The sequence below is a fragment of the Spea bombifrons genome, chromosome 1, assembly GCF_027358695.1.
Source record: "Spea bombifrons isolate aSpeBom1 chromosome 1, aSpeBom1.2.pri, whole genome shotgun sequence".
Taxonomy (NCBI): domain Eukaryota; kingdom Metazoa; phylum Chordata; class Amphibia; order Anura; family Pelobatidae; genus Spea; species Spea bombifrons.
In genome coordinates this window covers 100,519,033-100,538,441 of record NC_071087.1, presented here as the reverse complement: position 1 = coordinate 100,538,441, position 19,409 = coordinate 100,519,033, and the positions used below count along the sequence as shown (strand labels likewise).

The window sequence follows — 19,409 nt, the reverse complement described above, 5'->3', positions numbered from 1 at the left end:
ACATAATTGCAGCAGATGGATCTAATAAGAACCCTGTCCTCAGAGATTGGAATCATCAGACTGGCATGGTGTTGGGCTTTGGTTTGTCCACATGCAAGCAGGTCATCTTCTCCAAGAATAGCGTTTAGCTCACCTCCAGTACTTGGCAGGGTCTTGCATTTATTTTCACATGCGAGATTTATTTTGTGGGATTTGTAACAGAATTAGTACTATAGAAGTATAATGTATCTCAGTCAATAAAGTAGCAAATCGTTGCTAGTGGCGTTCAGACACTGGAATTTACGCATGCAGCTCTGCGCCCACGTACTCCGAGACCAAGCATTTCCTGCAGAATGGAAGCACTTGAGGGCTTTGTCACAATGCACTATTGTAGATATGGGGGTTTTAGGTTATTCATATGTTTATGGTTGACACAATTGGAGTATAGAAGAATGAACCAATATACACTCATAGAAATGGAGATGCTGATGTGAGGATTTTGTGAGTAATTATTCACTACACGATGGCTTAACTATCCAATATTCGTGGCCAAACTACAATGAATGAGTTGGCCCTGTATAATGCAGAGTTAAATGAGTTATACAAGCAAACAAAAAAAATCTTGTATTAACAATGTGTTATGCGGGGGGCCTTCTACAGGTGGGTCTCACATATAAGCAATTTAATGTGGATTTTTCACTTTTGTCAAATATTTTTATTAAATTATATAAAAAAAAAATAGGTACTCGTATATATATATATATATATATATAATTACATTTCTTAAAACTGCCAAGAGACCCAAATTTACTGGGGCAGTCCCAATAATCTAGTTTACATACCAACTGTCAACTGGCACAGTTGCAGAATTGGACATTCTGTGGGTGTAACAGCATCACTCCCGCGTGGCATGATGTCATACCTGGTCTTTTGTCCCATTGAAACTTAGTAAATATGATTTATAAAACAGCATTATGAATATGTACATTCTGGAAATATTTTTTTTTTACAAATAGGTCTGAATCTAATAATAAACACTCCTCATAATAGATATACAACTGTGGGTCTCACAATAATAATAATAATATTTATTATTATTATTAATAATAGCATATATTCATCCCTGGCTTAGTAATAATTCAGAGTCCTATTGGAAGCAAAATAAGGCCTGCGGCTTCGGAGAGTATCGGCATGGATCCAGAACATCTGCAGAGACTGAAATATGCACAGCTACAAAAAAATATGCTTTTTTTTTTTTTACTCCATTTGGGATCTCTCAGCTTTGCCCGGAGGGTTATCGCTGCGTTCCTTGTGCTAATGGTTCTAAAAGCGTTCCTCTTGTACGAGGTCAACGAGGAACCTGCCTGGTTTACTTTGTATCAGGGTGGGCACGATTGCATACTAAAGCGAGCCAAGCGACGCCACGGGCAAAGAACGCAAACAAAAAAAAATGCAGACTATATTTGGCTTTTATTGCGGAATACAATTCAGACCGGGACATTACCGGAATCAGAGACGTGGTACTCTAGGCTTTCAAGGAGTTAATGCAAAAATCCCTAAACTAACACAAATCAAAAGAAATTGATCTTTACAGCTATCTCTCTCCAACCAAAATATAGTTATTTGTACAATAATAATATTTATATAGTAATAGGGTAAAGTCGTAGTTAATATAGATCATGGGGCGAGTCATTCATACTTATTATAAACGTATATATTTATTTGTTTATATATATATATATATATATATAAGTACCGGTATAAACACTTCTTTTATTTCTAAACATAAGTTATGTTGTCTCCATACACATCATTGTGATGTTTAATTATAGACTATAATACACTTATACCCACCAAACAGTCCGAGTGCCTACAAATCAGGAGGGAAAGATTTGGGTCCCAAAGTTCCTAAGACCCAGCATCTCTAATCTCTCCTGGGCCTAGTTCTTGCTACCTATAACATTATCTGCCCCTTGTAGACTGTTTAACCCATTCAGTCCCAGGGGTTTTTGGTACCTCAAGTACCGGAGCAATTTTGCCATTTTTGCGCTATGTCGGTTCAGCGATTATTCTCCTTTCCTGGGAATAGTGTACCAATGTAAACTATATATTGTTTTTTCATGGAGAGAAATGGCTTTCTTTTGATACCATACCTGAAAATTTAGGATGAGAAATTAAGTAAAAATTTGCAAAAAAATTAAAAAAAAACCTATTTTTTTTATATATTTTCCCTCTGAATCCTCACAAAATTAGGTAAAGTGATGGAAAATCCCCTCCAAGTTTATCAATTCAGGTGTCCTGATTTCAGAATTACCTCATTTATATAGAATTTCCATACTTTCCCAGAACTTATAGGGAACATACTATAAGGTGTACATTATTCGTAGCATTTTTACATTAGGTATGATGGGATTGCAACTCTAATTTTAAACAAATAAACAAAAAATAGCCACAAAAGTATATATTTCTGTAAAGCAGACAACCCAGACTATCGTATCAGGGGTATTTGCACACTCTTCATGCAGCTATTTGGCCACCAATCACTGTCAAAGGTGGCCGCAGAAATTATTTCCTGCACTTTTGCTTAGATATTTTTGCACAGGGTATGTGTTACGGCAGAGAAACCCGGCCAAAATTGTTAAGCTGCATCTCCTGATTACGGAGATATCCCACATCCTTAGTTTTTTTTCTTTCTAGAGGGCCAAATCCATCCCTTACATATAGTACCCTATAGGCTTGTATTTTTTATACTTGAGTTATTTTTTAGATGTTGTGTTAGGGCAATGGGATGTAAGGGTCTTTTTTTAATTATCGTTTTTTTTTGTATTTTTTTTTTTAATCAGTGCAGTATGGTTAGAGGTCCTCTTAATGCCAGTGATATCACAATGACAAAACGACAGCCTAATCTCCCGTGTAGCGGCAGGGATGTGTCTCTGCCACTGCAAGAAGGTCAGGACATACCGGTACGTCCACAGGGGTTTCTTGAGGGGTTTATGGACGTATCGGTATATCTATAGGGTACTGAAGGGGTTAAAGATCAATAATCTATATTATTCTATATAATCTGTATACATGGAGAAGGCGTGTCACTGTGGGAGTTGTCAGTCGTGCTGGGTGTGGCTTAACGTGAAGCCCCAATGCTGGGCTACGATTGGATGTTCACATCAAGCCACGCCCAGCACAACCTTTAATTGTGACGACAAAGTACCTGCTGTATTATTTGAGCTTTGTCCTGTAGGAAACCACTCAGAGGCTTGTGAACACATTAAGTGCTAGCCAGTCCAGTGGCCATTAAAGCTTTAGATCTCCGCTGTATCTGAATGACATCACACGAGTTTTATCAGCTGCTATTTAGAATTCCGACACACTGATTATAAGTTCACTATGAAAACAGAATAGATGTCAGATTCTTTTTAAAGAATTTGTACTATTTGTATTAATAACGCTGTAACTAATGGCAATAATAATAAAAGCCGAGCTGCACGGCAGGTAAAGGTTCCTGTAAGAACAATTTCAACCAAGAGAATTTGATGGAAGATACAAACCATTCAGTCCATCTTATCTGATGTAAAAAATCAGACCTTGATCAGTCTTTGGCCTCGTCTTAGATTCAGGATAGCTTTATGCCTACCCCATGCATGTTAACATCCCCTCACTGTATGAGCCTCTACCACTTCTGCCTGGAAGCTGTTCCATTTATCTACATTCCTCTCGGTAAAGTGCGTCTTAGCCTCCGAGCCTCCAGTTTTAGATTGTGAGCTCTTGTTGTCACATTTGTTCGCTCTCTTTAGCTGCACATAGCTATGCACGGTGCATGTCCCTCCCGCGGCTTTAGGGCTGGGCGTGCCCGAGCCGGGCGGTGTGTGCTCGTGATGTCACCGGCAAGGGGCGGAGCTCGGTGTGCACAGGCAGGGTTGCTGGTGGCTGCAGAAGGAGAAGAATAGGAGGAGGTGGAAGATGGTGGAGCTGGAGGTGATGGCTCCTGGAGGAACGGCCTGTCACCTGTTTACCCGCTAACCCCCCTCTGCAGCCCGGCTACTGCCCGGGGGCGTCACGTGCTCTTGGCTGAGCCGGCGGCTTGCCTCTGCAGGGTGACAGGTCTAGGGAGCGGCGATCCAGGGCTTTCTGGGTAAGTCGGGGATTTGGGTTGCGGGGACAGGTCGGGATGCGATGAATGCGTGTTTTTGCGGAGCGTGCGAAGTTCCGCCTGGGTCCGAGAGAGCGGCCGCTGGTCTGGCTGCAGATGGCCTAGAAGCAGGAAGCTGGATCCGGGGATCGCAGGCTCGGGATGAAGACTGTGGGTGGGATGCAGCATCTGCTGTTTATTCATGCAAATAACTAACCCTTTGTGTGCCGCGGGACGGGATGACAGTCCTGGCTCCAGATCGGGGGGTCTGAGAATCTCGAGACCGATGTGGATGTTATGGGAAGGGAAGTGAAATAGCTCATCTCCGTTAACCCTTTCGGTATCGACCCTGAACCGTTGCACTCTTAAAGGGCTGACATGCAGGTTGTTGTTTCTCCATCATACAGACCCCAAGCCCTTGTTGTGTTTATATGAAGCAGGGGTGGCGAATAGTAGTAGTGGATTCATTGAAGGGAGTTACATGGTGTTTTGTCATAGAGATGATGATGATGAATACATGGGTCCTGTCCTGTTTGCTGTCACTGTTGGGGACTGGATGGGAGGGACCGCCGGTGATTGAGCTCTATGAGCACATGGCAGGGGGCTGGCCCTCTGTGTGATGTATGAGTCACCCAGGGTTTCATATATGTGACGTAACACGCAGTGGAGGTGAATGGGCTGTTTACACTACATACAGCTAGCTGAAGATGGAGTGACATATATATATATATTTAGCTAAAGGCAATGCAGTTATATTACTGTCACCATTCCATCATTATCATTATACTCTCTGTTTCTCCAGCTGGCCCTGTATAATGTATAATTGAATGGGCGAGAAGACATCACATTGGATACATCTCACTGATTTGACTATACAGGGCCAACCAAGCCCTTCCTGCAGCAAAAGCTCTTCATGATGTATCGCAAACTCTCTCTTTAGTAAATAGACCCTGCTGAGTACCAGTGAGCTGTGGGAAAAGATCTAGTACAGAGAGGGTTTACTGTGATATGTAGTATATACAGATCATAACTAAAGTGACGGGGCTGTGCTTTTCCCATCAGGACACATCCACACCTTTTTTAAAGGATGCATTAAAATGCACTTCATTATTCCCCTTGATCATGGTGGAGCTGCGTCCAATTTTCTGTCTACACACAGCCGTGTGGAGAGGAGCAGTGATGGACTGCTCCGTGCGTGGTGATGAAATACTAAGATACATAAGGCTCAATGTCATTTTGGGCTATTTTTCATGCACATGGTTGCAACGTGTATAATTCTAAGGAGGTGTGAAAAATATCACTTCTTTTGAATAGTTATATTGAGAGGTTATGTCTAGACCTGGGATCCCCGGGATCAGCACTTCTTACAGTGCATACATTGAATGGGTCTGACAAAACTAGAACTGACGGACTAAGACAAACCGGCACGTTAGCTGAAGAGGAGCCTGCTCACAATCTAGACGTAGCAGTACCTTTTTATGACCGAAGGCGCTATAGTCTTTCTAAAGGTAACTATATCTAAAGTTGTCTTTTTTTTTTTCATCTAAAAACTAGTTATTTTTAATAGTGCTGGAGAGACATGCATCTCCGTAGCACCAAGGTTTATAAATAATGAGAGATTTTGGTGCAAAGTGGTAAAAGTGGAACGGTCATCAGACGATTTCATTGGTTGCTATGGTGATTGCTCTGCTTTATCTTCTTTGAATTGCACATCATGCATGCCTCCATTGATTGACTCAATGCTTTTGATCGTTAGAAGAGGGCAGCGCTCTCCCTACGCGACTTGCTACAAAGCATCACCAGGGTAAAAAAAAAATAAAAAAAAAATTATATGTATATAATGTGTGTGTGTGTGTGTGTGTGTATATATATATATATATATATATATATGTATATGTGTGTGTGTGTGTGTGTGTGTGTGTTCAAGGGGAACGCAAAATAATAAAAGAAAACCTTTGCCATGTTTCAGACTTTTCAACTACGCTAATTACTAGAATCAGATACAGTCTCTATTTCATGCATTAGCAAATGTTACGTTGGTTATGGATACAATGATTTCTATAAGCAACCGTGTAACGTAAAGCAAAATAGTGAATTATAGCAAAACCCAAAACAACTTTAAATTCCATTCAAGGTTATTCTATGTTCTGGCGCGGGTCGTAGACAAGGTCGATCATTTTAAATGCAGTAGGAAAAGTGTATATCCTTACCTGATAGGAGTAAATACTATAGGTGCTGTGATCAAATTGGGGCCCATAGTCCATCCTCTCCCTCTATCAACCAAATAAATGGGTATAGGCACCCAGACAGTGTTTTGATGAGCCTATATTTACCCTCTGTACAGCGCTGTGGAATATGGTGGCGCTATATAAAACAATACATATTTTCCAAGCGCACTTGCAATTCTTTTATCCTATTTGGCAGAACAAATAGAATATATATTATTTGTGTCAGTATAAATACGCAACAGAAATACATTTATAATGAATAAAATGCATCTTTGTTTTCAAAGAGGTGAAAATAGAGTAATTAGTATAAACTCTGTCTCTGTACTTTCATGAAATGTACACATGTTATGTATACCCTTTAATCCAAGGGCAACAAATTTGGTTTGGATTTAGGAACCAACCCAAAAATTGAGGAGCCAGCTTTTTTTTTTTATTCTTTTTTTTTTTCTTGCCTGATCATGGGTTTTATTTTCATATATCATCCCCTAGTCTGCAGTTAAAGGGTGTTTATTGGGGCAATATGACATAAAACACATTTCTTTACTGCTGCACCACTTTGTACAGTACCGCAGTTAACCCCTTCATGACAAAGGTCTACACCAAAAAGACAAATTAAAGAAAGATTAAATTCTTTCCAGGTTTTAATAAGACACCATAGTAATGATGCTAAATCCATTTTTTTCTGTTTTTTAACATCTTTGCTAGAGATATGTCTCATGTCTTTATAGAGTCTTCGGTGGAAGGTGTTAGAAGATGTGTCTCTTTCCAAAGAACTGTGTGTCCCCCCCCCCTCAAATAATTACAGTGACTAATCTTATACATTTCTCAGCTCTGTTTTGCTTCCCATGAAGCAACATTTTTTTATGTGAAGGCTAATAAAGATAAGACCTGAAGCTAAATCACACTGAAACCAAACCAAATGTCTAGCAAGACCTTTCCTCTGATGTTTACCAACACACATGCATGAAGAAATGAAAGAAAACGCAGTTCTGACTGCTTCATCCGTTATAGGTTGCGGCATGTACCTGTAAGATCATACGCTCATGCACACACATGCTAACACCATTCACCATGTTTTTACCCCCTTGTTCTGCAAAACTCTGGGAGCCAGGAAGTGATTTATAGTCGCCATGGTGACCTGACGCCCAGGGTTTGTCAAGTCCTGCTTTATTCTATGTCCAACAGTTCTGTCTTGGAATATATTAACAACTTCGTGTAGGTATATGTTTATGTAATCTGTTATTTCTTTCTTATAAACTAATGTATCGGTTTGTCTTAGTTTGTCAATTCTCGTCTTGTCATACCCTATGAATATATGTATTGTAAGAAGCGCTGTGTAAATTCTTGGCGCTGTGTAAATAAAAGATTATAAAATTAAAGACTATTATCAAAAAATACTGTTTCTTTGACCCCTGCATTGCTCTACCGTGTGTTCCTTCACAAAATACACTGCGGAGATGCATCGTCTCACATAGACTCATGCACCAGTGTTCAAGTAAAGACTGGTCTAACCATAGAAACATCGATTGTGATGGGATTCGGCCCCTCAAGTCTGCCCGTTTCTCATGATGTAAAGACTCAGATCTTAACCGGTCCTTGGTCATGTTTTAGGCATAAATCTATCTTGAATCTATCCCACCATAGCAACAAATGGATTCGTCAGATCAGCAGAATCATTCCATTGGTTACCATAGTAATAAGAGCACTTTTCAAACGTTTGTACCAGAATTAGTTTTCATACATAGCCCTCATAGTTTGGAAATGTTAAGGTATATCAGGCATTTAAACACTAGACATATATTGGAAGAACTACAGTAGGACAGGACACAGAGTTATGCCACATGAAGTCGTATATATAATAGAGATTTCTGGTTCTTAGATGACCGGAAGTGCTCGGTTAATCATACTCAAATAAAAAATAGTATTTTCTGTCTGATCAGGCCAGCAACAGTCTCTTCCTGCTCCGGCAGTAAGCTGCCGGCTTTCACCCTGGAACAATAAAGGAAATCTTGATTAGATCCCTTTTGCTGGCTTGGATTGGAAAGTACGGAAGCAGTGAAAAAAAATTGCTTGCACAAATTGACTGCGGAGAATGTAGACAATTTTAGCCTGAACTGATCGTGTGACAAGTATAGATATATATATATATACGACAATTCTAGTTGCACTTTGGTGTTCTATAACGCAGTTTACTTGTTTGAAATACTGACGCTTCTATACCATCAGCAGCGAGCATCCGCTGTTTACATTCTTCATGGGGAATTTGCCATATTAAATTCAGAGACCAAGTTATTCCCCCCTTCACCTTAGAAATATTAACATGGCTGTTGTACTTAAATCAATCTACTTAACTGAAGATACTTTTCATGCTTGGAGAAGGCAGTGCTTGCAGCCTGGTAGCCTCTTGGATTCTGAATATAATGATGGTGTTTACCCGCTAAAGTGGTAGTTTGCAGCAGAGTTGAAGTTTCAACTCGCCAACTTCATTGTGCACTACAAAGGGCCATGGCTGTGATTTTTTATTTTTTTTTTATTTTATTTTTTTTTAAGAATGCAAGGGTTGGCAGTAGAGTTGAGGTTTCAACTCCGTGAATTGCAAATGTATCTGCAAGAAGGACTGAGGTGTCCCTACATAGTGATGTGTGGTTCAATCGACTAGTTTACATATGCTGCTTTTGGGGCAGAAGTATGATATATATTATGCAGAACATTCGTATAGGAGAAGTTAATTGCTGTTGACCTTTCTTAAGGCATAGTAAAATCGTTAAACTGCCGTTCTCCTGCCAACTTGCTAATTTAGTGCGTTAACCTCAATGGCCCTGCAATATTTGACTGTTCATGCTACTTAATGCCATCAACGGCATCTGCCCATTTGGAGAAGAAAGAATATTGCCGTACTTTGCTTTGAAGATTTGGTGCGTCAGTGGAAGCATTGTGTCCCACTTGGCTTTCTTAAAGTGTGTACAAAATCAGTGCAATTTATTACACGTTACGGGGACTTCCCTTTAACGATTTGTAAGTCTGCTTTCAACAGATCCCCAGCATATCCCGCTGGCTTGAATTGCAAAGCCATTTGGGTCCAATCTTTGTTTATACAAACCATTATGAGTGACTCTGAGCTTCATGTGATCTAATTGTTAATGCCATGTACGTGATGGCTAGTGAAATGTAGCAAATGTATTTGTCGCAAGAATCGGGATGAATTCTATCATTCCCCCATGCATCATTTTCATTGCACAACTATACCTCCTCTCTCTCTCATATATATTACCGGTATATATATTAAAAAGAAATAATATATATATATATATATATATATATATATATAATGACACATACTTTCTATAGAGCATATAACCAGTTCATTCATTCTGATTATATTTTGTTTATTAAAACTTAAATATCTTGATATCTTGAAATGTAACCAATATTTTTTTTTCCTTTGATGGGAACGAGCAGCCTAGACAGACTGTCTCCTCTCTCCGGTTGTATTCTATGCTTTTTTTATGTTGGACGGGGGAGGGGCTGCATCGCTTTCTGACATTGAATTATATAAAAAAAAACACAACGTGCAGCGCTTGTTCTTTCTGCTGTGGTTTTTCTATTTTTGCTTCTTTAGAGATGATGTTCACCTTGATGCTTGCTCGATTCTTCTTTTAACATTCCTATCTGATATATTTATATAAGATTTGTATTTTCTGTCTTCGTTCCTTTTGGTCTTCTGCAGTATTTTTTATTTTTGTAAATTTTCTAAAAGGTTAAACAAATCCGGTTATGTCCAATAGATTTTAAGGCTCTAGAGTCAGATTAGAATGTCCTCTATGGCTTGCAGGTGTTTTTTGTTTTTTTTTCCGCATCCAGAGTATTCTGGGTTTTGTAGCTAGTAATGCTGCCCATTCTATCCCAGAGGAACGTAGATAAAGCAAAACATTCTGCCAGGAGTATCCTCTAAAGACAAATCTATATATAAAAGAATTCTTTGTTATGTAAGAACTGGAAAACTGTGTAAATTTTACCAATTACATTTTAACAAACGTTTTTTATTTTTTTATTTTAATCTTTTTTTTTTTTCTCGCCACATAGGCTTCATTGCAAGGCATAATTTCTGTCATTATTACGCAGGAAATATAGTTTTTTCATATTGAGCATCTGCATACCCAAAAGCTCTGGAAATGAGAGCTGATTAGCAAGCCCCGGGGTGCTCGCCCTCTGAATGCTCATGCACCCCATCTGACCCGATTAGGAGAATCGTTTGGATTGTTTGGCACTCATTCTTTTGAGTTTTTTTTGTTAGCCCTGATGAAGACCACTGAGCCTGAAAATGTTGTATAAATGTAAGACTTTTTTTTTAATCCAGTGTGAATGGATAATATAATAAATATTTGGTGTGGATATCCTCTGGATGGAGCAGCAGCATTTCACCACTTTCTGCCCCTTAAAAACCAATTTGTGATTCTCTAAGTGGGACTAGCCCTCCCCTTTGTCTTGGCCACACTTGATCATTTATGATGAGTAGGAAATCAAGCACTCTGTAGGGTTGCCCCTGGGAATGTCCTACGTATCAGCATTATGCATGGTTATGCCGATTTATTCTGATTCAGTGATTCCTGGTGTTTCATTTGGAAAACCATTCATCCTCCTGAAATCAAGAAAGACATCGCCTTCAGGTGTGCCGCTGCTGAAGACACCTTCTTATGGCTGATTTTAAAGTTAAACCGTAATATGTGTGTACTTTTCTGTGAAGGTTTAATCCCCTAAAATCAATATATGGCTGGTACTGGGAAAGTTTGTTGTTGGCAGTGCTTGGGGACAAAAAAAAAGAGGGTCCAGATCTCTGATTAGTGTTTCGAGATGGAACATATGGACTTGAAACAAAACAGCAGCTGATAATGCTATGTATAGAGAACCAACCCAGAGAGCGTTGGAATTTTAGTTTTAAAACTTGGCAATCTTCCATTAACAAATGACCCCTTATGGCCATGGTGTGACCGTTTGATGAAACATTGGCCGATATTAAGTAGGGTATCAGAGATCAACCCTTTCACCAAAGGTGACCTCACCTGACCATTCCTGGACTGTCACTGATTCATGAGAGGTAGCAAAACGACGGGCTTTGTTCTTTTCAGGTTTTATGGTTTTGGGGTTCTTATTTTGTATTGTTTATTTAACACCATTTTGATATCCCATGTCCACTGATGTAACAGAATAAACATTTAAAAAAGAAAAACATACATGTTAGTTGCATCTATCATTTAGAAATTCTTTCAAAAAAATCTATATTTCTTAAAAAAAAAAATCACTACAACCTTTCCATGTTTTTCAAAATAAATCTAGTTTTCCACATTAATTTTAATGCAGCTATTAAAGTTTCTCAGCTATGACTTTCGCTAACTTAAATTTCAGTTGCCTGCTCATTCAGTTGTTCTCTTCCAATTTGGTTCAGTATATTGGTCCTACATTTTTATTATAATATTTAACTAAATAGCTTTCCATCAAATCATTTTTAATATATGTTTTATACAATGCACCTTTATCTCTCTTCCATTTTCTAACGCTATATGTTTACTGACTTCAAATTCAATGGGAGCATATTGAAGACTATCTTGGGCTTTGTGCCATAGTTATCTCTACAAAGCCAGTAGTATTTTTAAAGAACCACATTTACAAAAGCCCAAGAGTGTTCCTAATATTAGATGTGGTTTTTAACCACTTCATAGTTTAAATTACAACAGCCCTCCAAATGGAATGGAGAATAAGACATCGAGTAAGGTGTAAAGGAGAAAATTGGAATGATATTGCGGTTATATACCAATGCCCTGGCGCTAATTGACTATGTGGACTCCAACTGGAGGAGTTAAGGGTCCTTAATTAGCCAGGCATTTAATTTGAAAACTAATGAAATTTATTCATGGATCTGTCAGTGACCTAATCTTCTTGTTTGATACATTTATTAATATTTTTACATTAATATAGATTGTGGAATAAAATGAAATACAATATATTGAAGAATGTGATTCTTAAAGAATGCCTACCTTTTTTTTTATTGCTGCTGGTATCAGATCAAAATAACTTTTCAAACGTATTGTGCTTTGGCAGCTTTTTTTAATGTAATGTTTTCAGGCAGAATTTTATTAGCCATTTTTTATGTTGGTTATCTTAGCCCAATCTACAAACACCCTGACTCACACTACCTTGTGGTAAACAATCCAATAGGCCATAGGTTTTAATCCCCCCCACCAGACACTCTGACTAATGAAAGTCTATGGAGGAACGGACTTCATTATCACTGCCATAAAGAAACGGCTCAGTGTGGTGTTTGAGCACCACGACTAACAGCAGATGCAGGCTGCAGCTAGAGGAACTTTGTTGAAATAGATAAAACTCGCCATTACTGTATACACTGTAGTTTGTACATTTTTTCCCATAGGACTTCCCCATTAGTGTGCAGGCCTCATGCCATCATCTGACTCGTTTACGGATGATGGTGGACAAGCCGCCATTAAAGATGGGAGAGTTAAAAAAACAAACATAATGGAACGGGGATGTTGCAGCCCCTGCTGATTCCATCTAGGTTCTGTACCCTTCTATAAAATAGCTGTTTTATTATATAACAAAGGAAGGTCTATGGTGAGGATATATATATATATATATCCATTATCTGATGTATGAGGATAGAAGGATGCTTTGAATGGACATCTAAAAAGGGGAGTTCACTCTTTTGTGACAAAAGTCTGGTAAACAGGTGCAGCTTAGTGTTAGCATTACTATGCAAAGGTTTATCGGATCGGTTGTAAACACAGTAGACAAACTTATGTCATAAACCAGAAGAGAACGACCTTAAAGCCAATAAATGGATACATGACCATAAAAGTATTATGTTTAAACGATGCGTCTGCAAAAATTGTGTATTTAATGGATTTCTATGTATGAAGGTCTTTTTTTTTTATAACCACGCTGCCAAGTTCCGACATTGTGCTAACAAGAAAGCTACTAGCCGGTGAGATGGGGGCTGGATCTGAGCATATGCTCTATAAATATCTCCTTTGCGCAAGTTTAATCTCCAGGTATGAAATTAGCCACTGGCATTTTTACCTTCTAAACGAAGTCAAATATTAAGAGGAAATCATTATGTGCATATAAATATGCTTTACATTTACTGTGTACGTATTATGCATTATCTTAAAAGGGCACCCCAGTCTCCATAATGCATATGAAAGCTGCATGGTTTCTTCTTTGCAAATGCATGGCGGGCTTGTGAAGAATTAATTTGCTCCTTTGATGACTGACTGACATGAACATGGAAGGGTTAATGGGGTGGGGGGGGCAGCTCGAGTGCTGCTCTCCTCACAGGGCCCAGAGCAACTACTCCTTAGCCCCAAACCTGTTCAGGACCCCCAAACTTTAATAGCTGCCACCACCAAGTTCTGTTTAAGGTTTTAACAATACTCAGGGAGGCTTCGGTAACCCCCTCAACTACTCAAAACTATAGAAAAACCCAACTTGGTCTTGCCTTATCTTCGAAGATTTGCACAAATTGACAAAATATGCTAATGTTTGAATATAGATTGTAAGCTTGTTTGAGCAGGGCCCTCCTCACCTGTTGCTTCTGTACGTCATATTGTTATGTTACATACTACTTGTTATGTCCTGTCTACCCATTGTACAACGCTACGGAGTTTGATGGCACTATATGAAACAATAATAATATATGTTAACCTTTAACGCTTTCTTCTTGCCTGTCTCCTTAATTCGCTCAAAGACATCATGGACAAATGGGGGGAAAATACGCTGTGTTTGCTACATTTGGTTTTCCATTTTTTTTCTTTCACTTTATGTCGAGGGTGATCTCCTCTCCCTGGGAATAGTATAACACTAAAGAGCTGTGATTGTCCTTCCAAATAACCAGAAGATTGCGGACGTATAGTGCAGGCAGACTGTGCTTCGTTGTATGCAAAGCTCCATGGCTACAGAGAGTTTATTCTCCTTGAGGCACGGGGTGATTGAAATGAAATGCCCAGGGCGTTCCTGACAAGATATACATGCTATAGTGTGTTAATTGCTTCTATTTTTGCATACATCAGCAGTATTTAATTTCAGCCTAGGTACCTTTTTAAGCCTTTTCCCTCTTTCATTGTCATAACACATATGATGACTGTACTCTTTAATTTATCGTCAGCTTGCCACGTATTAAAAAATGATTCTGATCCTCAGTTTGAAGAAAACGAATGCTCCTAACCCCATAGCAACCAATGTAATTGTTCATTTGAGATGAAGATTGGTATTTGTTGCCATGGTGTTAAGACCACTTTTCAAACTGTGCTCCAGAATTTTAATTAATGTAATTTTAGGCTGGTGCAGTGGTCGTTAGGTGTGCGCGTTTCAGATTGTCAGGTAAGCGTATTTTTTTCGTTTTGGGGAAATTCCTATTAAAGTACTTACAGAGGGCTAACGTTACTCAGAGTACTTTGATGTGCATTCTGCACTACTAGGAGATGTCCTAGTGCATATCTAGATTTTTTTTCATTCTCCCAATGAGGCATTGGCAGCTTCAGTATAGGACATGTCTACCTTCCCTCTGGATGTGATCTATCACATTTACTGCTGTATTTTAATTGTTTTTCTTAAATAACCCATACTTTGCCTTTGCTGGAAAGTGGCTTTGGAGTCGTTGAGCCAGCACTGGAGCTGACCAGGGGTATACCATGTGCAAGAAGATTCTGCAGAACTCCCCCACACATTTGCAAATAGGACAAAATGGAAATTTAAAGGGACCTCTCAGCTAGGCTATGTATTACCATACCTGGGAACGCTCAGGGTTTTTCCTGGAACTCTGGGACGAGTGCCGCTTCTCTGGGTGGACACCCTATGTGGTAGCATTTTCCTGACACGCCCCACTCCCTGCCCATTTCCCCCCCTTAGATGAGGATGGGACCGCCTAGTGATGATGCCAGTGGGACCGCCCACCTGTGCCAGTGGGACCGCCCACCGGTGCTAGTGGGACCTGGCCGTGTCCCGGAAGGGTAGGCTCCAGGTAGCGGGAGCCCAAAAGTTCCCAGGTATGCATATTAGAGTGCATATGATGGCTGAAATATTCATTCCTCTTAAGCATGAATTTTGTGCTGAGAACAAGCCTTTGTTACAGAAGCGGGAACCCGTGAAACGATTCAATTTTTATTCTGTACACCTCTTGGCAAAATTTCCTAAATATGAAATACGATCCCTCTGTCCACTCCAATGGGGAAATTACTTTTGATCTTGCCGGTTCTTTATTGTGGGAATGTTTGCAGTACATAGCTCAGCAGCTGTAAATCTTTTAATCATTCCGGGATTACTAAAATACTTTTTATGCTCTTTTGTAGCTGACATTATTTAAAGATCGGATGTGTTTCATCATTAAACGTGTCTGATAATGGCTGAAGCTTGAAGCCAAAGCATTGATTTTCCCTTTGAACAATAGAAGGCTTCCTTAAGATGCAGCTTATTGCAGTTCTTTCTATTTAGATCCCTTTTATGCTCCTTACTAATTTTCTTTGTACAATGGAATTCATTGTTTTGGGAATTTGGTGAGCCTGGTAACATGAAGCATGATCTCCTTTTTTTTTTTTATAATCTAGGATTGACGGTTTTATTCCAAGTTTAGCAAGCAAGATCTCTGTAAATTTCATTTTTATTGTTTATTCCTGTAAACCGTTTGCAGAAGAAAGAGGTATTTTTGAACATGTCTACACACTGCTGGATCTTTGAGAGCCATCAAAGATGGACTCTACTGAGTTCGTCCACTCCATGCTACGGATACTAGAATAAAATTATAATACGTTGTTAATCCTTTTTGAATGGCCAGGGGTAATTTGAAATACAGAAGCAAACATTGTTTTATTTTTGCCAGCTTTCTTAATTGCCGTTTTATAGCGCTCCCGTAGATCAGAGGCTTATTCCTTGATGCAAGATAGGTCCAGGGTTTAAATCTGTGTAAAACATTCAAACTTCTCTAAGGCGTTCAACTGCTAACTTGGGCCAGAGATCAGTAAGACAGCCATAAATACTGTACAAATAAGTTCATCTACTAGCCTTTCTTAACTTTTTGCATAGATGGCGATTTTCTCCTTCTGATATATGTTTTGTAAATTTACACCAAGCAGAACAAAAGCAACTGCCTGATCGTCAATTAAAATTCCTAATAAGAACAAAACCAAAGACTATTTCATTTGTTAATTAGTATGACTATGGTTGTCATTGTCATAATTATTTGCGTTTGCTAAAATTGTACTATTGTCAGCATATGTGGAGTTACTAATATCTGCTAATGACCACATTATCTCAAAGTACATTTGGAGGCATAGACAGTGGGAAGGGGAGGGAGTACATTAGCACCTTCAGTTATTTAAAGCAGTGCTCCTCAACCCTCTCCTCAAGGCACACCTAACTCTATTGGCTGCTTCAAAAAGCCAAACAGGTTTAAAGGATACATGTTAAAAGATACTTTAGTATCCGTTCTTTTTTCAGAATGCTGTCTAGTCTAGAACACTAGAGTGTCCTTTAAAGCCGTGCTCCTCAACCCTCTCCTCAAGGCACACCTAACAGACCAGGATTTAGGTATTACTCAGGTGTGTCTAAGGTGATGCATAATTGGCAAACAAAAACACCTTAGACACACCTGAGTAATACCTAAATCCTGGTCTGTTAGGTGTGCCTTGAGGAGAGGGTTGAGGAGCATGGCTTTAAAGGACACTCTAGTGCAGGCATGTCCAAAGTCCGGCCCGCGGGCCAATTGCGGCCCGCGTTCCGGACTGATACGGCCCCCCAGGTGAGCCATGGGACTTGGCGTCATCAGCCGGCGCAGGGAGAAGGAAAGCGCGAGATTTGGGCTTTCCTTCTCCCTGCACCGGCACACACAGCCACAAGGGCATATGATAAAGAAGTTGTGTAGGGGAGGGTTAGATTTCAACCCTCGTCTACAGTAACTTTAAAAAGGGTTCATGTTTGACTGTAGACGAGGGTTGAAATCTAACCCTCCCCTACACAATTTCTTCATCAGATGCCCTTGTGGCTGTGTGTGCCGGCGCAGGGAGAAGGAAAGCCCAAAATCTTGCGATCTCGGACGTCGCTAGATTTGGGCTTTCCTTCTCCCTGCGCTGGCACACACAGCCACAAGGGCATCTGATGAAGAAATTGTAGACAGTGGCGGAACTACCGGGGTCGCGACTGCGACCGGGCCCTGGAGTTCTGCCAGTCAGGGGGGCCCAAGGGGTGCCGAGCGGTTGCTGAAAACGACCGCTCGGCACCTCTTGGGCCCCCCTGACTGACAGAAATCCAGGACTCCTCTGCTCGCCGCCGCCGCTGCTGCTGCCGCCGCCGCCTGCCTCTGCGCTGCCCAGAGTGCAGTGTTGGAAGCGTGAGGCGTTTGTCTCAGGTGCCGGCGCTCAGCGTGAAGCGCCGGCACCCCAGACAAACGCCTCACGCTTCCAACACTGCACTCTGGGCAGTGCAGAGGCAGGCGGCGGCAGCAGCAGCGGCGGCGGGACACACAGGAGTTGATGGTAAGTGACCTACAAAGGGGAGTAGGGAGGGAGTGGGTAGATCGTGAGAAGGGGGGGAGGGAGAGGGTAGATCGTGAGAAGGGGGGGAGGGAGAGGGTAGATCGTGAGAAGGGGGGAGGGAGAGGGTAGATCGTGAGAAGGGGGGGAGGGAGAGGGTAGATCGTTAGAAGGGGGTAGGGAGGGAGAGGGTAGATTGTGAGAAGGAGGAGGAAGAGGGGAGTGTGTGAGAAGGAGGGGTAGGGAGGAAGAGGGGAGATTGTGAGAAGGGGGGTAGGGAGGGAGAGGGGAGATTGTGAGAAGGGGGTAGGGAGGGAGAGGGGAGATTGTGAGAAGGGGGGTAGGGAGGGAGAGGGGAGATTGTGAGAAGGGGGGGTAGGGAGGGAGAGGGGAGAAGGGGGTAGGGAGGGAGAGGGGAGATTATAAGAAGGGGGGGTAGGGAGGGGAGATAGTGAGAAAGGGATAGATGTGGTATGCCGTTTTCAATAAACTTAGCATAAAATAGTTAATTTACATTTAATTTTAATGGTTCAGAAAATGTCAGGCAAAATGGTCGGCCCTCGCACATGTTCACTTCATCAAATCTGGCACTCTTCGAAAAAAGTTTGGACATGCCTGCTCTAGTGTTCTAGACTAGACAGCATTCTGCAAAAAGAATGGATACTAAAGTATCTTTTAACATGTATCCTTTAAACCTGTTTGGCTTTTTGACGCAGCCAATAGACACAAAGGCTTGCCTTTTGTGATTATTATAATGGCACATTCTATGGTGCATTGTACACTTTATCTTCACAATGTACCACAAGGTGAATCACTGTTAAAACTGAAACCTAGAATATAATAAACTGTCATAGGTATGACTGGTGCCAAACTATCACAGTAGATGCTGTTCTTAACAGTGGAAGTCCTAAAGATTGGTAGTCCTAGAACTGTGGTACCCAACCCAGTCTTCTAGTCACAGCAAATTTACCCCACTACAATCCCCAATGTACCCCTAAATATTTGGATTGTTGTGAGGACAGGATTGATATCCTTTGGTGCAGGGGGGGTCATAAAGACACTGTATTATATATATTATATTATAGGGTGAAATACGATTGGCATCAAGAAGTATAATTTGAAAGAGCTACCTGTGTATTGTTTGTGTTTTCATGTCCCGTAGAGTTTACAAACTCAATGCTAATCTCACAATAATAATTCTAGGAACAATTTTTTTTATTTTTTTTTTAGTAATGTGTGGCCGATGGCTGAAAACAATGGGAAAGGGACATTTCATTATTTCTCTAAAACTTTATAAAGCCTTGCATATGGCACAATACAATATGTTGATTTCTTTCTTCTTGGATTGCTATGATGATGATGCCATTTGTCACATAGAAATGACAATGTGTCATATTCTGAGATGTACCACACCGAACGCTTGACACCCTCATCTTTCATAGCTGGCACTGAATAAGGAAAACCTCTATAGCACTCTATGAGCTCTGTATAGCTAGTGGTGGGTAGATGACCTAGTAGGAGTATGATGGATATTAGACAGTA

The 19,409-nt window shown here is 40.4% G+C and overlaps 1 protein-coding gene across 1 annotated transcript in view; it reads left to right on the top strand.

Moving 5' to 3' along the window:
• Positions 1 to 3,523: 3,523 nt before the first annotated feature.
• The window catches only part of APBA1 (amyloid beta precursor protein binding family A member 1), a 59,966-nt gene continuing 44,080 nt past the window's right edge, over positions 3,524 to 19,409 (top strand). Inside the window, exon 1 of the mRNA XM_053466548.1 lies at positions 3,524 to 4,108. The gene's annotated coding sequence lies outside the window, so the exon portion shown is untranslated. The remainder of the gene's footprint in view (positions 4,109 to 19,409) is intronic.